The 26,694-nt window shown below is 44.1% G+C and overlaps 1 protein-coding gene across 4 annotated transcripts in view; it reads left to right on the plus strand.

Moving 5' to 3' along the window:
• The window catches only part of Rab30 (RAB30, member RAS oncogene family), an 88,478-nt gene that overhangs the window by 22,146 nt on the left and 39,638 nt on the right, over window positions 1-26,694 (plus strand). The window contains exon 1 of one of the 4 annotated variants that reach the window (XM_021167803.2): window positions 15,661-16,153. The exons of the other annotated variants lie outside the window; for them this stretch is intronic. The gene's annotated coding sequence lies outside the window, so the exon portion shown is untranslated. Of the gene's footprint in view, window positions 1-15,660; window positions 16,154-26,694 lie in introns of those variants that run through there. 4 annotated transcript variants of the gene reach the window in all.

Here is a 26,694-nt window from a genome sequence, read left to right on the forward strand (position 1 = left end):
AGAACATCCCTCCATGGCCTCTGCATCAGCTCCTGCTCCCTGACCTGTTTGAGTTCCAGTCCTGACTTCCTGTGGTGATGAACAACAACATGGAAGTGTAAGCCGAATAAACCCTTTCCTCCCCAACTTGCTTCTTGGTCATGATGTTTGTGCAGGAATAGAAACCCTGACTAAGACACCCCCCATGGAAGGTTTTGATGAGCAAGGGGTGGGAATGTTATCTTTCTTGTGTTCATGAGAGTCAGTACAGTCAGTGTGTGGTCTCTGACTAAAGAGTGCTAAGAATATGTCTTATATACCTAAGAAGTGGGGGACAGTGGGTTGGTTGGGCACTTAAATTACACTGGGCTCTCCCAACTGTCAAGATTCTGTTCCTTGTCTTTGTTTCTCTATTGTGTGGCAAGAATCACAGCTATTGAGTTCTGCTCTCTATTTGTAGGAGTGCAGAAAATTGAGTGCAATGTAAGCAATCATGCCAGTTCCTTTAAATCTCACTATTGTTATGCGCAAAGGCCTGACCTATACTCTGATTGGGTCTTGGTAGAATGTCTCTAAGAGTAATGGTTGGTCTAGAAAGTCAAAGTGATTTAGCATCTGGATACCTAGTGGGAGCCCAATTTTGCTCTTAGAGAAGAGAGAATAACAGAAAGTTAAGTAAGACAACAGCCAACCAGGAATGAGGTCCAGCTTCTTCCTTTATTTCTACTCTTGTAGAAAAGCCAGTACAATATTACAGTTGCCTTTTCAACCTCCCTTACAGAAGAAGTACACCAAATAGTTTACTTTACTGAGTGTATGGAAACCATGATTTTGTTTCTTTTTTATTATATATTTTCTTCATTTACATTTCAAACGCTATCCTGAAAGTCCCCTATGTCCTCCCCTGCCCTGCTCCCCAACCCACCCACTCCCGCTTCCTGGCCCTGGTGTTCCCCTGTACTGGGGCATATGATCTTCTCAAGACCAAGGGCCCTTCCTCCCAATGATGGCCGACTAGGCCATCTTCTGCTACATATGCAACTAGAGACACAGCTCTGGGGGGTGGCGGGGGGGGGAGGGTACTGGTTAGCTCATATCGTTGTTACTCCTCCTATAGGGTTGTAGACCCCTTTAGCTCCTTGGGTCCTTTCTCTAGATCCTTCATTAGGGGCCCTGTGTTCCATCCAATAGATTACTGTGAGCATCCATTTCTGTATTTGCCAGGCACTGGCATAGCCTCACAAAAGAGAGCTATGTCAGGGTTCTGCCAGCAAAATCTTTCTGGCATATGCAATAGTGTCTGGGTTTTCAACATGTACTCCTATTTTGTATATACCTGAGAAAGACAAAATCAGGTAGGGTGGCATTCAAACCTATGACATCATCTTCTGTTGTGCAGATGTCATCTGCTGTGGAATGTATCCTAATTTCCAAGCAGATGGTATTTATCCTACAACAAAGCTCTATAATTCCATCCCCTGGACCATTGCTCGTCATTTTTTTCCATTCATCTACCTATTTACAAAACATTTGTGCATCAGAGAACAGTGTATTAACTCTCAGCTGCCTCTCCTCCCTCCCCTTACCATTTCCTCTTTTAGAATGTTTTCTTTAAATTTTATGTGTCTGGGTGTTTTCCCTTCATGTTTGTGTGTGCATCACATATGTTCCTGTGGAGGCCAGAAGATGGTGTCCGATGCCCTGGAACTGGAGTTAGATGGTTGTAAGCCACATTGTGAGTCTTGGGAATGATGTCCCTGTCCTCTGGAAGAGCAGCCAGTGCTTTTACCCATTGAGCATGTCTCCAACCCCTATGTGTCTCCTCTTTTTAGTCTTACAGTGTTAGTTTTCTTTTTCTTTCTCTGTCTCTCTTTTTAAATTTTAATTCCTCTAACAAAAGCTTGGTGAGCGGGTCAGTTATGAAGACAAAGCTTCATATAGCTTGCAGTTTTGGAGCCTGAAAGTCCAAGAGCAAGGCACAAGCTGTCCCCAGGATCCAGAGGTTGATGACAGTTGTGAGTGCTGTCAGGGAGAGAGCACATGGTGAACAGAAGTCAGAGAGAGACTGGGATCCTGCTCAAACTTTTATACAATTTGTTCTCATGAGACTCACTCCAGGAGGCCAACATTCTCTTCTGAGGATGGCTGCTTCCGTCACCTAAAGTTTTTCTATTTGCCCCCACCCCTGTCTTTTTTTTGTTTCTTTGTTGTTGTTTTTGTTTGTTTGTTTTTTGTTTTTTTACGAGATAGGGTTTCTCTGTATAGCCCTGGCTGTCCTGGAAGTCACTCTGTAGACCAGGCTGGCCTTCAGCTCAGAAATCCACCTACCTCTGCCTCCCAAGTGCTGCGATTAAAGGCGTGCGCCACCACGCCTGGTTTAAAATGATTGTGTTTTATAAAGACAAGAGGCAGTAGTCTCCTTTGAGTGTCAATATGGAATTATTTCCATAGATAATAATCACTAGTAGGTTGTAGTGTTCTCCAAAGCTCTTGTGAATCCCCTCACACTTCTTACTGAACGCCATGCTCTAGAGTCACGTGTGCCTTCTTTCTTCGTACAAACATTAATGAATCTTTTATAGAGGCAAAGTAGGGAATAATCAGATTTATCTTATAATGGAAGTGGTCTCCATTTGAAGAAAAAACATTAATTAATTCCTTTAAAAGGATTCCTTCTGCAGGTTGGTTAAGTATTTTGCCAAATAGGCCTGAGGCCTCAAGTTCAAATACCCAGTTCCCATATCAACAGCCATGCTTGGCTGTGTGCAGATGGTATGAGCACTGGGGAGGCAGAGGCAAGAGGATCCACTGGTTTTCAGGCCTGCAGCTCTAGCTTAATCGATGTGGTCCAGATTCAGTGAGTGACTTTGTCCTCGTTAGGGTTTCTGTGATGTGATGAAGCACCTTGACCAAAAGCGAGCTGGGGAGGAAAGGGTTTATTTGGCTTATGTGTTCACATCATAGTCTACCATTGAAGAAAGTCAATACAGGAACTCAGACAGGGCAGGAATCTGAGGGCAGGGCTGATGCAGGGGCCATGGGAGAGTTCTTTTTTACTGGTTTGTGCCCTCTGCATTTCTTAATCTGTTTTCTTATAGAATCCCAGACCTCCAGCTCAGGGATAGCATCTCCCGCAATGGGCTGGGCCCTCCCATACCAGTCACTAAGAAAATACTGTGGCGAGTGCTAGAGGTGATACCCAGAGCGGGGCTCTCCCTTCTCATAGAGGAGGGAAGGGGAATGAGAGGAGGATCTGCGTGAGGAGGGACTGGGAGGAGAGGGGGCTGATATTGGGATATAAAGTGAATAAGCAAACAAATAAGTAAAATACTATATAGGCCTGTCTTATGATTGTTATGGAGGCATTTTCATAATTGAGGTCCCCTTCTCTCAGATGACTTTAGCTTGTGTCAGGTTGATACAAAACTATCTAGCACAGACTCTGTCTTAAAAGTAAGCTGAACAAAACACCCATGGAAAAAGTTACAGAGATAAAGTTTGGAGCTGTGATGAAAGGTTGGACCATCTAAAGACTGCCATATCCAGGGATCCATCCCATAATCAGTTTCCAAACGCTGACACCATTGCATACACTAGCAAGATTTTGCTGAAAGAACTCAGATATAGCTGTCTCACAGAAGTGGATGCTCACAGTCAGCTATTGGATGGATCCCAGTTCCCCCAATGGAGGAGCTAGAGAAAGTACCCAAGGAGCTAAAGGGNTCTGCAACCCTATAGGTGGAACAACATTATGAACTAACCAGTACCCCAGAGCTCTTGACTCTAGCTGCATATGTATCAAAAGATGGCCTAGTCGGCCATCACTGGAAAGAGAGGCCCATTGGACTTGCCAACTTTATATGCCCCAGTACAGGGGAATGCCAGGGCCAAAAAGTGGGAGTGGGTGGGTAGGGGAGTGGGGGGGGAGTGTATTGGGACTTTTTGGATAGCATTGGAAATGTAAATGAGGAAAATACCTAATAAAAAAAATTAATTCTAAAAAAAAAAAAAAGTAAGCCGGAAAAAACAATCGAGGAAGACACCCAATAGCAACATCTGGCACACATGTATACAAATACATACGTAAACTCATGTGCACACAACCGTGAACATAAACACACACACACACACAAGATTCTTTTTAGCTGAGAGACATTTTTTTTTCTGGCCCCAATGAGTTCTGTAGATCACATGCTCCAGCAGGCAGAAAGGAGATGCAGCCAAGAAGGGCCATGTGCAGAACTCCTGCGTGCTGTGTCCCAGCCTCGGGGAATGCACTTTGGAGAGTGTGTGGGTGAGGCTATTTGGGATGAGATCAGGGATCAGTGATAAAGCCTCACAAAGCCAGAGCTCCAGGGCTCAAACAGTTGAGGGATCCTTATCCCTCAAGCTAGGATGTTGATGAGGTTGGACCCATTATAGAAAAACCACAAAGAAAACAAAAAAGACTCTGGTAATAAATGTTTTGTGGAGGTATCAGAGACCCACAGGGAGGCCCAGTATCTGACCTTTTTGTTCTGGATATTAGAACATGCCTTCCTAATATGTCAGAAACAAAAACCAAGTTTCTATTATTCTCTCTTTAGGCTTCTGAAAAGACTGGACAGGAACACTGAGACAGGCAGGATTTTGTCAGTTCCTTCAGGTCAGCTTGTCCAGAGCAGGGTACTTAGCAAGGGTAGCTGTTAGGGGAGAGATGGTTAAGGCATGTGAATCTACCTTGCATTTGGACACAGGGGCAATTGAGGGAGAAGAGACATCTCTGGTCCCCTGGGAGAGGGATTCCTTATTTTTAAAACATTTTTAATTTATGTGTATATGCACTACACACATGCCTGGTGCTTGCAGAAGCCAGAACACCTTGGATCTCCTGAAATTGGAGTTACAGATGGTTGTGAGCCACCATGTGGGTGTTGAGAATTGAACCCCCAGTCCTCTGAAGGAGCAGCCAACCAGGAACTTCTTTAGAAAAGAGCAGAAGTGTGTGTGTGTGTGTGTGTGTGTGTGTGTGTGTGTGTGTGTGTGTGTTTCTAGATCAACTTTGTGATTACTTAATAGCAATTTGACAGCGAAAGAGAAGCTTGATTGACGGGGCAGGCACCTCTACCCTTTTCAGAACTTGTAAGTTTACAAGTAGAAGAGGAGCAAGAGAAAGAGAGTAAAGCTATTTTTTTGAACTCAGCAAAAATTGTATGCTGTGCAGTGATTTATCAGTGTGCAGAGGAGGCACGTTAAAAGACTAATTGCCGGCTGTTTATTCTGGAAAACTGTGTGTAGTTAGAGTCGGGGCAGGGAGCTTTATTTCCTGTTACCTTGTTCACACTTCCATTAGTGTTAATAGGATCATATATCCTAGGCTTTCCTTGGCTCGCTGCCCTGACATAAATGGTTGAATTCCTTGTTTTGGTATTCTATATTCTTAACACCAACAGGGGGAAATAGAAACAGAATGTTGGGAGCTGAGTTACTTTATGTGCTTTGTGGTAGACAGCATTTATTCACTGTGGTCTATGGCTGTTAGGATGATGTGTTCAGATGATCTGTGCCCTTGGGAGCTTTATAATTTGCCCGAGGTGGGTCATTACTGGGATGCTTGTGTACATTTTTTATTTAACGGAACAACGTGATTCTTGGTCCTGGTTGTCTGGGTCCTTATTGTTGTCTGTGTTATCAATAGCTCTATGGGTTTGTTCTTCTCATTGTGGACTCCCTGAAGGCATTTGTCAGGGAATCTTTTGGTACACATGGACCCAACTTACTGGGGGAAGGATTTCATTCTTGAGGCTGTTGCCGCAGAGACTATTTAGCCAATGAAACAAATAGCAGCTGAAACTCTGTTGTGTTTCTGGTTTTGTCCCTACTCTGTGTAGAAGGCCGGAGTCAGATCGGGATGTGAGGAAATCGGGTTCAATCAGAGTGCTGGGTATTAAGGAAACTTAGGTGGTGGAATCCAGGGCTCAGCTGGCATATTCTGCAAAAAGCCAGAAATGAAATATAATGGTCATTGGGGACCGCATATGGTAGCCAATGTGTATGGTATCTTTCTAATTTCTAGCAGCTGTAAGCTGTCATTCCAAGCTAGGTGTGCAAGGAACAGTTTGAGCCCTGATCTAATAGATTTCTCTCATCTTACCATGAGTAAGAAGAATATCCTGGCCTCCTCCTTCCCCAGTGTCACAGAGTTAATGACTAACAGAGTGGGGTTGGTGACATATCATAAAGTCACCTGTGCTGTGACTCCTAGTTGGTAAAGCAAGTTGTGTCTAGCCCATATCCAAGTACTCTATTTAGGGTTGAGGATGCAAATCATGTATAACAAAATCTCATCTGTGGATCAGTGTCGCTGGTATTGCATGTGGATAAGAAGACAAAGTGGAAAGGGGCCTGCACAGAGGAGTAACGAGTGGTGATGCGCCCGACAGCGCTCCTGCCTGCATCCTTTCCCTTCCTCCCACACTTAGGTTTGAGGAGCCACTCCTCAACCCCAAGGAAGAGAACAGATGCTTAGCTTCCCCTCCAGCTGCTGCTTTCTTTGGGGGCACGTCATCTATGCAGGTGTAGATAATGAGGCTAAGGAACTAAGATGAAAAATGGTTCAGCCAGTCCCCCTCCCCCATAACTGTTCATTTGACAGTTGCTTCTTAGCACTAGTTTATTTGAGCAGTGACATTGAGATGTGCAACCCTGCAAGCGAGATCATCTTCTAATGTTGTAAACATTGACGGAATTTGGGGATCACTAAACTGTCTTCTCTCATGTCACAGATAAAGAGCACAGGGCTGGGATGCTGTGTACCTCATTTTGAAGAGTTCCAGGGTGAGAATCGTATATAATTAAGAATTGTAGACTTATCTAAAGTTCATTGTGGCTTGCAGAGTAATACACATTATCTATTTAAATTCTAACAGTAGCTCAATGTGATTGGTGTGATTTCCCTTCCTGTATAGTAGCTGAGGAAGTTAAATCTGGAGAGGTTAAGTAAAAATTGCCAAAGATAATCCTACTTGGTTAGTGGTAGAGTCAGGATTCACACTCAGCCCAAGGGCAGTCTGTGCTTAGAATCATGCCCTCCAGCTTGGCTAAGTGTTTGTGTGTACTCTGCTTCACCTTCTCTGTTAGTCTGTGGGACCCTGTGGGCAGGGACCATGGCCCCTCTGTCCATCAGTGTACAGTTTACCCAGCCATGTATAGCTAAGTGGGCTAGCTAGTCTATATTTCTTTCAGTGGTTGCTAATCCTTGTAACAAGGAGATAAGGACTCAGTGGCTGAGCCAGCCCCATGTCCAAGTCTTGTGGTGTCTAGTCTTTTCATGAGGCAGAAACGTGAGCATGGAGACATGGGCCAGCAAGGCTGATGGATGACTCCGCCGCTGTTTTTACCATGTTCCTGATACTTACTTACTTACTTGTAGATTTATTTTGATAAGATCTCACTCTGTGGACGAGGCTAGCCTCAAACTGGCTGGCTTCCTGCCTGGGTGTCTGGAGTGTTAGGATGACAAACCTGCACTGCTCTGCCCCATGCTTTCTGAACATTTACAATAGAGAGAGAGTGTGTGCACAGTGAGCTCTACTGAGCATCAAAGGTTCCGTGAAGGCGTGACAGCCTGGCTGGTGCCTCGGAACCTGATGAAGTTTGTGTGGGCAGCTGGGAGGTTCTCTGTGCGTGGGTGGGAGGTTTACCTCTTTGCATATCCATTTAAAAGATGTGATTTCGAACTATATTCTGAGGCATCCTGGGGTTTGTGGGCCAGAGAACTAAGGAATTCTGCAAGAGAAATGAGACATGGATTTTTACCCCATGCCAAATAAGGCCTAAAACAAATACCCTTGCAACATAATTGATTTAGTTCTGACAAATAGGTGCAACCAGCTCATTAAATGCACAGGATTTTGCAATGCCTTCCTTTCTCCTACTTATAAAATTTGAATGCTTTATGTGATGGGTTGAATATGTTCTGTATGCCCTTGGTGACATGGTTCCTGCCTCTGGGACAGGGCTAGCCATGAGTGTCCCTGGCTGCCATGGGCATAAGGCTTGTTTGTATAATATTGTACATATTTTTATGTTCCTCTGAGGAACGTCCTCCCTGTTAATGTTAATGACTCCATGATAATCTTAGACACTGTATGAGTCTGGGAGGCAAAGGTGTGGCTAATGTCTCAGCAAAATGGTAGATGCTGAGCATTCACAACAGCCCTTAAGGCTGTGGAAAAAGAACTCTAAAGACATGGGTTCAAAAATATATAATCTCTTAAATATGCAAAAATATAAGGATGCAATATGAATTGTTTAAGGAGCTTCACAGGTCTAAAGGAAAAGAGGCAGCTACACTAAGATCCAGCTTGTCAGAAAGATACAAAGGCAGTCAGATTCCTGAGTTCAAGGTCAGCCTGGGACACAGCCAGTTCAGGCCCAGGTATGGTAGATTTGGTAATTTCAGGATGGGGTCCCTCCAAGGTAGTTTACAGGCTGTGCTTTAACAGAGACAGACAGATCTCTGAATTCTTTTGCAATATTAAAAGAAAATGTGTGCTTGCTGTCTCCTAAGGATTAGGGGGCTGGGATTACAGGATGCTGATTCTTAGGATAGTCAAAAGGGAACCTGGAGTAAATACCTGATCTGTAAATAAAAAACAGGGCTTTTGGTCTGCATGAGATGAGCGAGCAAGAAAGTGGTAGCAGTTTTTTAGAATTTTTCTTGAGCGAGAGCTGAGCTGTCTGGATATCTCTGGAGAGTGAAAACAGCTTTTTAAGAATTTTTTTCTAATAGGATTTCTGATTTTAGTTGGAAAATCCATGGAGAGCAAGCACAGCTCTTTTAGAAAATTTTGTAGCTCTTCAGGAATGTTTTCTAACAGGATTCTGACTGGGTCAGAATTACGGTTAGAATTTTTCTAACAGCAATTCTGACTTGGTTGGAAGATCCAAGAATTTTTTTTTCTATAGCAGCTTTTCTGACTATTGTCAGAAAACCCATGAGCTATCCAGAGAACCTTTTAGAATTTTTACTAGCAAAGAGCTGTCTAAACAGTTTTTAGAATTGCAAGAAAAAGCTGTCTAGAGCAGAGCAGAGCAGAGCAGAGCAGAGCAGAGCAGAGCAGAGCAGAGCAGAGCAGAGCAGAGCAGAGCAGAGCAGAGCAGAGCAGAGGAGAACACACACACACACACACACACACACACACACAGAGGCAGAGAGAGAGAGAGAGACAGAGACAGAGACAGAGCAACCGACCAACTTGGACCCATGATCTGACTTCGAGTCATTTGTTTTTGCTGCCCCCAAACACCACTCTCTCTCTCTCCAAGGAACCCCTCTCCAGGCTGAGGCTGGTCCTTGGCAGCTTGACCCATAGGCAAGTGGCACTCTTAGGAGCTGTGGCCTTGTTGGAGGAAGTGTGTCATTGTGTAGGAGGACTTTGAGGGCTCCTAGTGCCCATGCTCCACTCAAGTGTGAAGAGAACCTTCTCCTGGCTGCCTGGGAAAGTGTCTCTTGCTGCTGCCTTTGAATCAAGATATACAACTGTCCAGCACCATGTCTGCCTGCGTGCTGCCATGCTTCCCGCCATGATAATAATGGACTGATCTCTGAAACTGTAAGCCAGCCCTAATTAAATGTCTTCCTTGATAAGAGTTGCCTTGGTTATGGTGTCTCTTGATGCCAGTAAAACCCTAACTAAGACACTTTACTCACCTGACAATGGTAATACCTATTTTCATGTACTAAAATATATAAATGGTAATATATAGTTAAAACATGTTTACTAGTTCGTTGAGAATTTCTTACAATGTGTTTTGTTCATATCTATCCCCACTACCTCATCCATTCTACTTTGTGTGTCTTTTTAACAAGACTGATTTGTGGTACCCAGGTATTCTTGAATGTGTGGCCTTCTGCTGGAATATGGTTGAAGTACCAGCGGCTATGCTCTTAGAGAAAATTGATTCTTTTTCTTAGTGTTCTGTTGTTGTGAAGAGACACCATGAACATGGCAACGTTTATAAAAGAAAGCATTTAACTGGGGCTTGCTTACATTCAGAGGTTTAGTTCATTGGCATCATGACAGGGAGCATGGTGGAACCCAGGCAGACATGGTGCCTGAAGAAGTATTGGAGAGTTCTCTATCTGGATTGGCAGCAGGCAGCAGGAAGGGAAAGATCTTGGGCTTACCCTGAAGCCCTCCTCCTGTGGCACACTTCCTCCAACAAGGTCACACTCCTAATCCCTGTCAAGTAGTGCCACTCCCTAATGATCAGCTATTCAAATATATGTGCCTATGGGGGGCATTTCTATTTACATCACCACACTTTCCCTCTGCTGGAAGCTAAAAATTGCCAGTAGCTCCTTTGTGCTCAACTCCTCCCTCCATGCTAGGATCTGGTCTGGCTTGGGTTTGTACATGTTTTCTGCATGCTATTGCAGCTACTGTGAGTTCATATGTGCAGTTACCTTGCTATTGATTGCTTGTAGTCGTCCACCTTGTCTTAGTTGGAGTTTCTATTGCTGCAACGAAACACCATGAACAAAAACTAAGTTGGGAGGAATTTTTATTTAGCTTACACTTCCATATTGCTGTTTATCATGAAGGAAGTCAGAGCAGGAACTCAAACAAGGCAGGGTCAATGGAGGGATGCTGCTTACTGACTTGCTCAGCCATGTGACTGGCTCAGCCTGCCTGCTTTCTTATAGATCCTGGGGCGGTAGCCCGGGGATGACACAGCCTACAGTGTGCTGCCCCACCCCTCCCCTGCTAATCACTAAATGAGAAAATGCCCTACAGTTGGATCTCTTGGAGGCATTTCCTCAACTGAGGCTCCTCCTTCCCTGATGACTCTAGCTTGTGTCAATTTGACAGAAAACCAGCCAGTTTTTCTGCTCCCTCTTCCAAAATCATCCCTGAGCCTTAGGAGAAGTGGGAGCAGTATATGTGCCATTGAGAATTGAACATCCTGCAGTCTCTCTCTCTCTCTCTCTCTCTCTCTCTCTCTCTCTCTCTCTCTCTCTCTCTCGGCCAGTTGCAGATCTGTGTGTTAATCTCCATCTAACCCAAAGCCTTAAAATAGATTTACAGATACTTTTCTAAAAATAACCACCTATCCAGATTACTGTTTTTTATGTGAAGGATGACACAGACTTTGTTTGGCTTTCCTTATTAAGCAGAGGTTCTCTATATGGCCACGGTCCTTGGATTTGAGTTCATAGCTCTGAATCCTTTGAACTTAAACCCCTGGATTGGTTAATATTTATTTCGTATCACTTAAGGACAACCCACATTAAATAAAGGAAGCTTTATTAGGCTGTTGGAGGCAGGGCAGATTTATATTCCATTGTCAAGACTCTCCAGGGACTTAAAGGCAGAGATGGAGTGTGGAATACTCTATCATTTGTAGGCATTTGGAAAAATCCCTCAAGATAGAGAAACGGGGGAACATTTCTTCTTAAATACAGAATAGCTTGATGAACTGCCCATGTTTCTTCTTATATCTCATTCAACCCTTGATGATTTTTTTGACTATATGAATAAGAAAATCTCCCTCATTGATTGTTTCCTATTAACACCTACCTTTAAACATTCCTTAATTATTAACTAATCTTCTGTATAACTGTCTCAATTGGGTTTGGAGAGTTGGCTTAGCAGTTAAGTGTATTTGTTGCTCTTGCAGAGGACTCTGGTTCGATTCTCAGCACCACATAGCAGCTCATAGCTGTTTGAAACTCCAGTCTCAGGAGATCTCATCCAATGCCCTTGCCTGACCTCCTTGGGCACCAGGCATGCATGAGGTGCACATAAATACGTGCAGGCAAAACACTTATATGCATAAAATAATAAAACTATTGTCTGTTTGTCTATCTATCTATCTATCTATCTATCTATCTATCTATCTATCCTCTTACTATAACTGTAACTGTTCCCTTTGCTCTTCAGCGGCAATAGTAGTTGTCTTCAGTAATAAAGGAAGGGGCCAGGGCTGGGTGGAAAGGATTATGGTCTGTTCCTGCCTGGTGTGTCCTGCTTTTGGAAGTGAAGACTCAGTGTCACCATGGAGATAGCTGTGTACTTTTTTTTAATCTGTTTGACTTTGTGTATGTCGTATATGGGCATGTGTATATGTAGTATGTATTGGGCTGTATGTATGTGTGTATGTGTGCATGCTCATGTGTATACATGTACATTTGCCACTGTGTGTGTGTCTGTGTGAGTAAAAGAACAACCTTAGGTACTGATCCTTCCCCTTCACCTTTTTGAGACAGGGTCTCTGTGCACTGCTGTGGATGCCAAGCTAGCTGAGCTTCTCCACCATCTGTCCTACCATAGGAACACTGGAGTTACAGATGTATGATACTTGACACGGGTTCTTGGAATCCTAACTAAGGTTTCCATACATGTGTGACAAATAAATTACCCACTGGGCCGTCTCTATACCTCTGGTCTGTTTGTTTATTGAGATAGGGTCTCACTATGTAGCCTTGTGCTGGCCTGGAACTCTATGTAGACCAGACTGGCTTTGAACTCTTAGAGCTCTGCCTGCCTCTGCCTTCTGGGTGCTAGAATTGAAGGAATGCAGCACCATGCCCAGCAGCTGAGCTGCATTTGTCCAGTGGCACGGAAGTTACCGCCGTTTACCCAGTTCAAGCTAGAGACCTCAGAGTTTGTATCTGGCAGCATTCTCATACACACCACCAGCAAGTGTTTTCAGTCTTACACATTTGCAAATGTAAAATCCATCTCTACTGCCCTCACTGTGGCCCAGACCCTTTCTCTCCTTGTTCCAACTCCTGCCTCTTTTGTGTAGTCTTTCCTCCACACAGCAGCCAGAATTTTTGAATATTCCTTTAAAATAAGTCTTTAACTTTTTTCATTACATCTATTTATTTTGGTATCTATATTTGTATGTGTGTGTGCATGCTCCATTGTGGATGGGGTCATTGTTCTCTGGGGATGGGAGTCAGGCTATCAGGCTTAGTGATGAGTGCTTTCACCTGCAGAGCCATCTCACCGGCCCTAATATCTTTTTAATTTATTTGTAAGGTCAGCATACACAAGAATGCTTTTATAATAGCACAATCGTCAGGGTTCCCCCCCCCCCCCCCCAATTTTATGGATGAGATTCGGGTCCTTGTTATCGCAAAGTAAGGGCTTGGCTGAATGGGCTCCTCTGTCAGTATTATCTCTTTAAAACATGAACTGAGTCACATCATTTCCCCTATTAAATTTGTTTTTTTGTTTTCCGTTGCCCTTAGAATACAATCAAACTGTTTGTTGCGTTTCCCAAGGCCCTGCCTCCTCTGAACCATCCATCTTCCTGTTGCGCTCAGTCTCTTCTTGTTCCTGCTGTTAGTCCTTGCACTTCCTGTTCCTTCTGCCCACACGCCTCCAACCCCCACCCCCAACTTCCTAAGAGGCTGACTCCTCCTCTTTCAGGTCTTAGCTGGAATCCTCCTTTGTCAGAGAGGCTGGCCTGCATGCTCATCTCATAGCCAGAAGGCAGGGGTGTTGAAGTCATGTTAAAACACATCTGAAGCTAGGCGTGGTAGTGCTTGTCTGGAATCCCAGCATGCAGGAAACTGAGGCAAGAAGGTCCTGAGTTCAAGGCCAGCTTGAATTATATAACAGAGGCTGAGTGTGGTGCGGTATTCCTGTAATCCCAGTTCTTGGGAGGTAGAGAGAGGAGAATCATTAGTTCAAGGCTAGTGTCAGTTACATAACAAGTTCTTGGCCAGCATAGTCTCACAAACAAAGTAAGTGTGTGTGCACCCAAAAATCAAAAAACCAATAATCGAAAAACAAAACAAAACCCCAAAACCAATCAAATAAACAGACTAAAAAACAAACAAACAAACACCAAGTCAGATTTGAACATGATCTTTAACCCTTCCTGTGTGACTTTAGGCAAATTATATGACTTCTCTGAGCTTCATTGCTGTCTCTGCCCACTAGCAATCCTGTCTGCCTCATAGAATATTCTCCAGGTTAAGACACAGCTGCCTGGCATATGAGTGCTTAGTCTGCCTCAGAGCCACCATGAAGCCTCATTGTCTGTGCATGGAAGAGTTCCTTCAAGTTGCAGCCTGCTTCCTGAAACTGGCTGTTGTGCCTGTATGTGCTCAACCCATAAGTGAGGGTGTCATGTTCCTGTGATACGCCCTTCTCAAGAGACACTTGCCTGGCTTGGAAAATGGTTCCCACTCAGTGTATGAGCTGTCAGACTGGGTGGGGCTCAGCATGATCACCTAGGAGTGTCAAGCACAGAGCTTTCCTTGGGGCACAGAACACAGTTCCTGAGAGCTATGTGAGCAAACCTGGCAACACGTAGCTCCTGTCTTGTCAAGATGGATTGGGATGCTCTGTCTAGACAGTCCCTTCCTTTGGGAAATCACAGTTGCTCTAGGTAGAGGCACATGGTCTCCTGTTAAGAATACGAAATGAGCCTGTGTGTGGTTGGGTGGAGGCTGCTGTAGGGTTGTGTGGATTGATGAGGTAGTGTGCAGGAAGGAGCTGCCGGTCTCTCACACATGGGGGTCTCTGGCTAAGGGTGGCAGCCCCCTCTTCCCCACATGCAGAGTCAGCAGAGTCCACGTGCTTGAGAAGGAAGGGGCTTAGTGATCAGACTTCCCAGGGCCAGTGGTTCTGATTCTGCAGGGTACCAGGGGGGACTGAAGGTAAGCTTAGAATGTACTGGGAAGGAGCAAGCTCTGTGAGACTTGCTTGCTTGGCCTGATGGCCTAAGCTATTTCCTTGTGTAGGCTGCAGGAGCTTTAAGGTGGAAATTAGATAGCCTAGGGTTAAAATCCTGGTGCTGGTTAACATCAAAGCCATAGTTTGTTCATAGTAAAATGGGGATAAAAGTGACTCCTATCCTATCTAATTGTTCCAACGATTACATGATAGAATGTCATCGAATAGCTTAGCTTAGTGCCAGGCACATAGCCAGTGTACAGCTAGTGAGCATTCTCGTCTCTCTCCCTCTTCTTTCTATTAGGGGAGGTAGTCCAAGGTGTTTAGCTTGATTCTTTTTCACCTCAGTGCTGAGGATTCAACCCAGGGCCTCACAGGCTCTAAGAGCTTTTGTTTTCTTTTAAGACAGGGGTGGGGTGTGGGGGGTATAGGGAGGCTCACTCTGTGGCTCTGTCTGGTATGGAAGCAGGCTCACAGCAGTCTTCCTTCCCCAGCTTTCCAATGTTGAGACTACAGATGTGAGCCAACATTCAGGCTTTAGTTTGTGGTCGTTCTCTCTGTCTCCTGGGACTCATGTTAATAGGCTGGCCTCAAATTCACCTTGAACCACTGCTTTCTTGCCTCTCCCCAAGTGCTAGGATTACAGGCATTTGTCACCATGCCTGGGTTATGTGGTGTTAAGGATCCAGCCCAGGGTTTCCTGCATCCTAGGTAAGGAGTCCACCAGCAGGTTGCATCCCCATCCCAAGTCCTGGAGTTTGTGTTTGCGATGTGCTATACTGAGCTAAAGTTTCGTCTTGGTACCCTGAAAAAGTTAACCAACCTCTCTGCGTTGGTATTCTTTTCCATCACACCAAGTTCACAGTTCCCATCTGCATAGAGATGGGGGCTAGCTTGAGATCAGCATCACTGCAGGCGGCAAGTGTTTCCGATGCATACTGCCTTTCCCTCTGCTTCTCGAGTTTGTGAAATCTGGTCCCTTCCCTTTAAGCTTGTTAAGATTCTCCACTAGCTTTGTATGCAGCTGTGGGCAGGCAGGCAGCTTTGGCAGAAGGAAAGAGGAGCCTTTAAAGAGAAGAAAGACGACTGTTTCATAATCTGTTGGCACAGATCTGCTGCAGCCACACCCCGTGCTCCGCAGGGTCCTGGGTCCTGTTGCAGTCAGCATGTGCCTTGCTCTAACCTAAATAATCCCAGAAAGCAGTTGCTGTGAAAGGCGGTACTGAATGCAGAAAGGATTTTTCCCCCCTCTGCACTCTGGGAGGAAGCTGGCTCAGGGATTTTTAGCTGCAGAAGGAGGGGCATTCGGGCTTGGACTGCAGTCCTGCCTTGCAGCCAGGGGTTTTCTGGTTTTCATTAAAATTCTTGGGCTGTCTTTGGAGATTGCTCCATTGGATATGACTGTGCTGTAGCTGTGCGTGCCGCTCTCTCAGCTTCACCCCCATCAAATACCAGTGACCCCGAGGAGGAGGAGGAGGAGGAGGAGAGAATAAAAGGTGGGAGACAGCCTGGCAGAGGGGGTCTGCGGAGGGGGATCCCTAAACTGTAAAGTTTGAGTTTGCTGAGTCCCAGATACATACAAGACAGCAGACACGGCCAAGCTGGGGATGGGTGGGTTGCAGTTAGCTCTTGAGGGCAAACGGAGATCTCCGTTAATGTTAATGGAATCAGTTCTACCTGATATTTCTTTGAAGGTGTTAATACCTTTGTGTGCCCAAAAGGGTCTGGGTCAGGGTTTGGGCCAGTTCTCTGAGGGTGTCAGACTTTTTTAAATGTTAGTTTCTGGGTGCTGACGGTATCTCGCTTGGGAGGGAACCCCACACCTGGAGAGCTGGGTGACCTGTGATTCTGTGGTTAACTTGCTCCGTGACCTTGTACCAGTTAGGGTCCCAGCCTGGACTTGCTAGTGTGCTTCTGAGGATTAAAGGAGACAAATTATGTAAAGCTCTTGGCAAATCCTATATTCTCAACCACCACAGACGTTATTATAAATCGGGCTAGATTTGACCTGTCACTTCAGCTTGCCAAGCCGTATCCCAGTTCTGTCATCTGAAGCCTCCCTCCCAGCTTTATGCCATTTATGAATTTGAGGCAAATGAATTCCCTGGGGCAAGATGGAAGTCTTCTTACTGGAAAAACATATGAAGCCATATTATTGGGTTTCCCAGGAAGAAGTTTAAGATGTCAGATAGTTCATCACTAGGTAACTTGGTGGAAGGAAAGGATTTTTCTTTAATCATTCTTGATGGATAGATTTTGAGAAAGCCATTTTAATTGATCTTGGGAATAAATATCCCCCAATGATACCCTCAAAAGAGCATCCCTGAGGGGGGCTCATTCCCGTAAACTGCAGTTCTAGGCATTCTCATTGTAACTTTATCTTTAACCCTGCGTTTTAGTTTCGGTGGATGGTTCACAAGAAAATCAAGGTAACCTGAAACATAACACAAGACTAAGGAGCGCTTTTAAGCTCTAAGATTAAAATGAAAATGAAGTATCCGTCGTTCAGTTAATTAGATGGAAATCATTGATTCCCTAGAAACAGTGTTTACAGTGACTCTCCTGGCTCTGTGGTTCTCATTCCCTTCCTTTTCTTGGTGGTTTAACCAGGCATGGTTGTATTATTTACAATATGCTGGGTTTTCTTGTTGTTCTGTTTGTTTGTTTGTTTGTTTGAACAGAAGCAAGCACAAACCTAAAGGGGGTAACCCTGCGTCAGTCTGGTCTTAGCTCCTGGGCACTGTGGAAGGTTCTAAGGAGAAAGTAGGAAACATGGAGAATAAGTGTGAGGGACACCAGGCTGTGCACTGCCGGGTATCCAAGAGTTATAACCTGGTCACAGAGTGGACTGCTCTCTTGTTTCTAGTTTCCCTGACTTTCCTTCAGCTCTTAGGAGTAGCTCAGAGTCAAACTCCTATACATTGAAGTGAGAGCCATCCCTAAACCCAAACAGGCATGGAAGAGTAGGTGCACAGCTAACTCTCAAGTCAAGAGCAGAGAGCAACCTGCTCCCCCCGCCCACATGCATTCTTGCATTCTTTGTCAGGTTAAGGTAAGGATGCAGTAGTACCCAGCGACTACCCTGACCTCACAGTGGACCCTAAAACCAGTCAAGCATCAGGGCTCAGATTTCCTGGAGACAAGGGGGAAGAGGACAGGTTGAGCAAGCACACACATAAGTTTAGAATGTAGGACATGGTATGGGATAACTGGCTTGGCTTCTGAAACAAGTTAATGACATTAAAAAAAAAAAAAAAGAAAGAGTAATGACTTAAGAATTATAACCAGAGCTGGACTCAGTAGTGCACACCTGTAGCTCCAGGCATTTGGGAGGCTGAGGCAGAAAGACCGCTTGAGCTGAGGTATAGTACAGTCTGTACTGACTGTGGTAGTACAGTCAGACCCATCTAAAAGAAAGAATATAGCTGACAGGAGTATGTGAATCTTTATATGGTTTGGGATACAGTGTGAATTCACTTGCTAGGACTGCCATAACAGAACACCACAGGCTTGGGTGGCTTAAACAAAAACTTTTCTCTCAATTCTGTAAGTAGGGAGACCACTGTGAAGGTGCGTGAATACTAATTAGTTTCCTCCAAAGGCTGTTTTTTTCTTTTTGGTATACCCTTTCTGGAATGGCCCTGTTTCTGTGTCCTAGTCTCCTCTTCTGTAAAGATCCCAATCAGATTGAGGCCGCTTTAACTTCCTTACTTCTTTAAAAAGCCCTGACCCCAATTATAGCTACATTCTGAGGGCTTGGGAGTAGGTTAGTGCTTCAGTAAGAATTTGGGGGATTGCAACACAGTTCAGCTCATAACATATAATTCTATTTTTAAGAAGGCATTAAAAAAAGATTTTGGGGAAATTTTGTCACAGATTGTTAGGTGATAACTATGAGTTAGTGGTATTTTTAGGAGTGATAATAGTATTTTGAAGGAGAGGTGATATAATAATGGACTTGGAGAGAGGTCCATCAGGTGCTGTGAAGTAGAATTAAAGAACGTTTTAAGCAAAGGTATGTGATCGATTAAGTTAGTGTGCCAACTACTTGACAGTTTTTGAGCCTACATAGTGGGTGTAAGAAGGGTCTCCTTTTGCATTTGAAGTTTAGTAATCAGACATATAAAATGGAACCGTGACACAAGAAAGGACTTACTGCCAGTGGAGTGGCTGGTAGTGACCACCTTCAACGTGCCTGTACCCTGAGTGCTTTCCAACCTGATTGGCTTCTGTGTGTGGCAGTCATAGCGGGGCGGGGGGCGGGGGCTCCTGCCCTGGAGACCTGTTTCTTGTCTATCACTTGATGAAAAGCATCCCCTGGGAGCATCTTTTAAGAAAATGAATGGAATATGAATTCCTATAATTCCTTGTGCTTGAAAAGTGCTTTTAGACTTGATTTATCTTTTGCCTAGCACATTACTTACTTCTCCAGTTGCTGTGATAAAATACCCAACAAAGGTAACTTAAGGTAGGAAGGATTTATTGTGGCTTACCATCGGAGGGTACAATCTCTCTCTGCAGGGAAGTCATAGTGAAAGAAGCCTCGGGCAGCTGAGCAGTGTCAGCAGTCAGAAAGTCCAGAGAAACCAATGTTGGTGTTCTGTTAGCTTCCTTTTATTCTGTCTGGAATCCCAGCTCACTAGATGGTGTTGCCCACATTCAGGGTCTGTCTTTTGTCTTTGGTTAAACCTTGTTGGAAACACCCGTATAGACATCCCAGAAGTGTGTTTCCATGGTGATTCTAAACAGGGTCGCTTGACAGTGAGGACGAACCGTCACACCTAGACGTTGCAGCCTGTGTGGAAGTGGTTTTCTTTTGCCTTTTAAAGGTATTGCTCGCCCCATTGTCATCTTGCTGCTGTGGCGAAGGAAGTCAGGAGAAGGGTTCTAGTTTCTCAGCCTTCGCATGGAGCCTATTTGCTTTTCCCCTGAATGACAGCTTATGGAAGGAATCTTTTCTTCATCTGCCGTTTCCTGAAATTTCATAAAATCTTTACAGTGGTTGGTGAACTGAATCATTTCAACACGACAATCAGAATCCTTTAGTTCTTTGATGTTTTGTTGAATTACATTGTTAGGATATTTCTTTCATTTTTCTCTTCTCTCTTTCATGGGAGTTTATTTTATTCAACTCCAGGCCCCTTGGACCAGTCTACCAGAATGTTCATAGCTTCTCTCTCCTATCTCCCACATCTTTCCTTTGATTTTGTTTTATGCATTTCATCATGTTTATTTTCTAAACCTTCTATTGTGTTAAAAAACTTTCTGTGGTTTTGTTGACATTTTCTAAGGAGTCTTTTTATTCTTACAGTATTTTCTCTTAAACTGTTTTGTTTATTTCGTGGTTGCAAGGTTTTTAAATTTTTCTTGTGTATGAGTGTTTTGCATGTATGTATGTGCACCTGTGTGTGACTGGTACCCCCCAGCAGCCAGAAGAGGGCATTGGATCCCTCAAAACTAAAGTTAGAGGTAGCTATGGGCCACTGTCTTCCTATTGGGAACCAAACTCAGGTCCTCTATAAGAGCAGCAAGCACTCTTAGCTCCTAAGCCATCTCTCCAGACATCTCTTAAGCCATTTGATTTATTTATTAATAGTAATAATAATTATTATAGTTTTTTGAGATAGGGTTTCTCTGTGTAGCTCTAGCTGTCTTGGAACTAGTTAGGTAGACTAGGCTAGCCTCAAACTCACAGAGATCTGCTGCCTCTGCTTCCTGAGTGTTGGGAAGGCTTGCACCACCTCCACCTGACTTATTTAATTATTTTAATGAGAATATTAGCGGCATCTTTCCTTGTTCTCCATGTAGTATCTGCTTTTTCCCCCCAAGTACTTTTCCTAAGAAGTCAGTCTGAAATGTGACTTCTTGGCTGTGTTGCTCCAGAATAAGTGTGTGTGTGTGTGTGTGTGTGTGTGTGGCTGGGGACATGGGAGTATCAAGATCTTGACATTATAGTAAGTGAAAGAAACCTCTCAGTAAAAACCTCTTAGAATATGACATCATTTCTAAGAAATGACTAGACTAGACAAACTGATGGAGACTGCAAATAGATTAGTAACTGCCCAGAACTGGAGGCTGGAGAATGCAAAGTGACTGCAAATGGGGATAGGGTTTCTTACGGGGAGATGAAAGTGTTCTAACATTGATTGTGATATACTTTTAAAATGTTGGATCATATGTTTTAAAAGATCAATTGTGTGGTACATGAATTACATTTCAATAAAGCTTTCAAAAAATGTGGTCAGAAAGTCCGAACATAGGATCCTGATTACTAGCTCTGATCTAACTGCAGGGAGATCACCGTGGGTTCTTTGTGAGGACCCCTGATGTCAGCATCTTTAGGCTCTCCTTGGCTGCTTCCATTTCTTTACAGAGTGAGAGTCTACCCGACAATGTGCTGATAGACAAGAGGAGGAGTTGGAGGGCCTATCCATTGTACCTTAAGTAGCTATAGCAGTGTGCTGCCTACCCTGCTTCTCTGGGGACTCCCAGGCTGAGACATGCTGCCTTCCTACTGTGGGGAATCCTGAGGATGTCAAACGTAGAGAAGAGGAACAGCGTTCTCTTTGCTCGGGTGTTCCCATGGCCAGTTTATGGATACTTTGGTTGCCTCTCCAGCCTTGGCTAGATGCTCCCCAGTGCCTAGGCCTCCAGAGTTTGGTCAGTGAGGAGGGAGCCGGAGAAGGATGTCCTTGAGCAGCTTTGCCATGTGTTCTTAATCTTGGCATCCTAGCTACCGCCTGGGAGGAGAAGGGCCTGAGTCCTGTCCATTATGAGGATTTGGGCGTTTAAACAGCTGAGTCTTGACTTTTCCTGCGAACGTTTCAGGATTCAGATTTCCCAGTTCAACTCTTCCCAACCTCCCAAGATTTGACACCATTCTCTTCTCTCATCTGTGTCTGTACTTGCAAGGTTTCGTTAGTAGAAGGGAGAAAAAGAACACTTTACTGTGTTTTTATATAGTTTGGGGAATATGCAAAATTAGACACAGTCCTGTGAGCCAACTTGGCTCCCCACTTTCCTTTTCAATCTTGCCTCAACCTATACTAGTCAACTCACCGACCTGATTTTATTTATTCACTGGTGTACTTATTTGCCTGGGAAGCTGTCTGAGCTCTTCAGGACATGGGGGAGTCTTCATAGGTTCACATCCCTCTCTTGCGGCACAGTGAGGAGTCCTTGCTTTTCTGCCTCCTCAGTCTTCTCAGCTCAGCTCTCATTTACAGGATTGCCTGCCTGCCTGCCTGCCTGCCCTTTGCTTGCAGCCCTGCAGCGTGCCCACCTGCCTGTCTGCTCCATTGGCCTGTGGAGGGAGACTTGATCTCATTCTTCTCTGCCTTGTCACTACAGTGCCTCTTTCCCTGCACACATTTCTTAACTGTATAATTCAACATTGTGCTTGCAGGGTGGGACAGGCGGGTGTACAAAGGGGCCTTATCGTTTAAAGGCACTACCTTGTGGTAAAGATTAAACAGCAAACTGCTTTGTGGGCTTGTTATGAAACACCATTCTCTCTGTGTCCAAGTCTGATTTTTTTTTTTTTTTTTAACTCAGGCAGCAGGTTGGAGAAGAGGGAGAGGGAAAGGGTAGTTTCATGAATGTAAACATCCTAGCAGGGATGTGCTGAACTCTTGTCAGACGGGCATTAATCTTTCTCCTGTGATAGAAAGGTTGGTATCTGCACTCCACTATCCTATAGAGAAGGACATCATTTGTTCCACGTTGACAGGCACGGTGTGTTCCTGTGCTTTTTCTCTTTGGACAAAACATCAGGAGAGTTTTGGAAATCACTGAATGCATTCTTAAAAAAACCCAATGTTAGAGTTGTTATCTGTGTGAGGTCCTGTGCGAAATGAAAAACATAACCATGAAAGGATAACAGCCTGTTGTCTCTTAAAGTACGTTCTCATAAATGTTAGACATCTCTCTCAGGAGGGAAGGCATAGGGAGCTGCCAGTGGAACCCACTTGGAGTGCTGGGCTGAGCAGCTGAGTAAGAACAGAGGCCGAGTAACCCGCTACACCTCTCCACAGTGACACAGTGAGGTAGGATCGAGTCTGTCATGGGGCTGTGCCAAGACCGTATGAAAGAGAGAACCACCAGTGCAATAAATATTCAGCTAATAGTAGGAATTAAGGAACAGAGGAGTCAAATTCAGTTTTCAGGCTTTAGGCTTGGGTATCCTTTCCCATTATTATTATTATTTACTGGCATGTCTCTGATCTCTTGCCTTTGACAACTCCATGTGAAAGGCAGACTTAGAAATTGCTTATTGGGAGATAGTGTTTTGTGGAAATGGTGTCATGCAGTTTCTTTAAAGACATATGACATCAGAGCACTTGTATGTTGTTTGTTTTGGAATTTGTATTTGCTTGACTCCAGGAGTAGTCTATTGGGAGAAAACGTGATCCCAAACAGATTGCTATCAGATTCACCTGCGAGTATTTTTCTCATTCATTCAATCATTCATTTTTATGTTGGAGATTGAAAACAGGACCATGAACATGAGAGGCAAATGCCTCAAAACTTTTAATTATAAGAAATTTCGGGGCTGGAGTATAAACCAGTAATTGAGTTCTTGTTTAGCATGTATAAGGCTCTGGGTTTAGTTGAATGAGGGAAGGAAAGATACCAGGAGGAAAGGGAGGAAGGGAGGGACAAAGGTATGGGGAAGGAAGAAAATTTCAAAATTTAAATTTGAGACAGAGTCTCCCTGTGCAGCCCAAGAGAGCCTAAGACTTGCTATGTATACGAGACTGTGGTCAAATTTCAATGAACTTCCTGCCTCAGCCTTTCCAGTGTTTTGATTACAGATATACTTCATACCCAGCTGGGGAATGTTTTCACATAATTAAAAAAAAATCTGTGTAGCTAAATGGAAGAATTCTTTGTAATAGTCTAAATTTCACTTCTGATTTTGGTAAGCTTCCTGTCTTATTTTAAAATTATAAAATAAAGCATATTTATGAAAATGCAAAAATACAGAGAGAAACAACAACAACAATAACAACAACAAAATACCTCAGTAAAAATCAAAAGCCCTGTCTTTTAGGGCATGTTGGGCAGGGGTTAGAGTCTTACTGTGTAGACCAGGCTGGCCTTGAACTCAAAGAGATCTGCCTGCCTCCGCCTTGCAAGTGCTCAGATTAAAGGCATGTGCCCTGTTTCCAGAATAAAACCCTGTCTTCTAAATAGAAGTTAGCAAAGCAGACTTTTAATCAGAATTCTTGGAAAGGAATATAGCAGGTTTGCTTCCTAGTTACATGGTACCAGCATTTCCTGGTTTGATATAGAACAAATCTGCAGCTGTTGTTCTTATTTAAGATCAAATTACAAACTGCTTAGTTAAGGGCCTACAGATGTGCTGAACTATGTGTGTGGGACTATGGACACTCTAATACAATATAGAGAATGTGATCTATCTTTCTGAGCTTCTTATTGAAGAAGCTGGCATTTACAAAATCATTAGAGCCAAGGAATTTGTATTTATAGAGCAGTTGCTATGAGCCAGGTACCATAGTGGATGTTTTACCAAAGCACATCACTAAGGAGACTTTGGGGTAGGTAATACTATTTCTACCTTCTAGATAGAGGAGCCAAGCCTTGGAGAGTGACTTGCTCAGGACCTTCCTGCTAGTAAGAGGGACAGAGTTTAAATTCCAGCCCTAATCCATCTGAATTTACTGCTAGGCCACCTCTCCTGCTGTTGGTGGCCTGTAAGCATCTTGGATTTCCTAAAGTGCTCTTCCTTCCATTCTGATACTTGAATAAGAGAGTAGTTTTAAAATTTGATATGGGGCTAGAGCGATGGCTCCACAGTTAAGAGTACTGACTGCTTTTCTAGAACCCAGGTTCAATTCCAAGCACACACATGGAAGTCTGTAATTCCAAGATTCGACACCCTCACACAGACATATATATATATATATATATATATATATATATATATATATGTAAAACGCCAATGCACATAAAATTAAATAAATTATTAAAATAAAGATTTGATATGATCAATAGCTAAAACTGTGTGGTTCATATGACCTGGCCTTATAAAGTTTCAGAGCAGAGGCCTGGAGGACTCTGGGGGGAGATATCATTGTGTGAAAGCAGGAATACCAGGGACAGGCAGTGGTCCGATAGAGAACGATGTAGCTAGGCAGCGTGGCCTTATGCTGCCTTGTGACAAGCAGGTCAGGGATAAGAGCTGCCTAGGAAAAGCCACTTCCTAGAGCATGAGGCCACTGAAAACCTAAGATAGTTAGCAAAGAAAAATCTGCACCGACACGTGCTTTCGTTTTCATCTTAGTCTTGTTCAATGTAAACCATCATTTAAAAGTCTTTCTGATGCTTTCTTCAGCGCTGGAGAGTGAATTCCTCAGCTTTTCTACTGACAGTGAAATGTGATTTTCCTGTGTCTGTTATCTCCCATCCGTATGCTGGACATAAAGGGGCAACAACTTCTGAGGGTCCCTCAGTTAGTTGAACCCCTGATATTATTGCAAACATCAATGACATTTGAAAACAAATTTAGTCATAGAGGTCTGTAATAGAGAACAGAGCCTGCTCACAGAGATGCAAGAAGCGGGATGGATGTTTCTGTCAGTTCACTCAGCTGAAGATCCCTTCCGCTTTGTTGTGGTTATCTTCAGAGCCCGAGCTTGGGATCTTTCCCAGGAGCCCGCTGTGTGTGCTGGAGTCGGTGGCATGGCTGCAAGAGGATGCAGTAGGGACCAGATCAGACCCGGCTCTTCTGCACACCAGTTTAGTTTAGGGATTTTTTTTTTTTTAAAAACCTTGAGGACATTACAGACTTTTAAGTTTACTATAAGGCCTTGGCAATTTGTAGCTATATTCCTCTTTTCCTCTCTCTCTCTCTTTTTTTTTTTTTCTTTAAGATTTATTTATTCCATGTATGTGGGCACACCGTCGCTGTCTTCAGACACCCCAGAAGAGGGCATCAGATCCCCATTGCAGATGGTTGTGAGCCACTATGTGGTTGCTGGGATTTGAGCTCAGGATCTCTGGTAGAGAGTCAGTGCTCTTAACCACTGAGCCATCTCTCCAGCCCAGAAAATTCTTTTCTTAGTTGAGAACCTATTCATATCATAGCCCTGGCCACCCCAGCTCTACCTTTCCGCACTCACTTCTGATATAAATTTCTAAGTTGCCCACAGGTTTGGCTTCGTTCTGTCTTCACTGTGCTCATCCCCCACTCTTTCACTAGAACTTTTCTGTTTCTATTACCCAGTAGCCTTTATGGCAAATCGAAGGCCACTTCTTTTAGGTAAGTTTGTATTTATTGATTGGTTTATTTTGTGCTCTGTTTGTGGCCGTGTGTGCGTGTGGGTGTGTGTGTGGAGATATGCTCACATGGCTGTAGAGGTCGGAGGTCACCATCAGTGCCTCCCTCAATCATGTCCTTTTATTTTTATTTATTTATTTATTTATATGTATGTGTGTCTGCTTGTATTACTCTGTGTGCACAACATGTGGGATAGTTAATGATAGAGCCACTGTGTGGGTGCTGGGAATCAAAGTGAGTCCTCTGCAAGAACAGGAAGTGCTCTTAATTGCAGAGCCATCTTTCCAGCTCCTCCACCTTAGTTTGTGAGAGAGTCTCTCATTGGTCTGGAGTTCACCGAGTCTGCTGGTCTGGCCTCTGCCTCTCTTTCCTTCTCCAGTGTTGAGATTGTAAGCATGTGTCACCATGCCTGGCTTATTTATACAGGTTCTTCAAATCAGGCTCAGGCCCTGATGTTTCCTGGCAAGCATCCCTCTCAACAGCTTTGACATGACTGAATCACTGCGGTTTTGGCCACTCTACTTTCTGGGCCTCGTTCTATGTCTCTGAGGATCTCCGAGTGTGCATCCTGAGCGCCCCACTCCCACCCCCGTCAGGACCCCCCTCACGTTTCTGCTTCCTCATGTTCACAGCTGTCCTCTCCTAACCAGCCACGTACAGAACAAGTACCCACCTCTTGCTAACGGCCTTCTGCCTAAAGTCTGTATGGAACAGGAGAGTCTTTTTTTTTTTTTT

The sequence above is a fragment of the Mus caroli genome, chromosome 7 (assembly GCF_900094665.2).
Source record: "Mus caroli chromosome 7, CAROLI_EIJ_v1.1, whole genome shotgun sequence".
Lineage (NCBI taxonomy): Eukaryota > Metazoa > Chordata > Mammalia > Rodentia > Muridae > Mus > Mus caroli.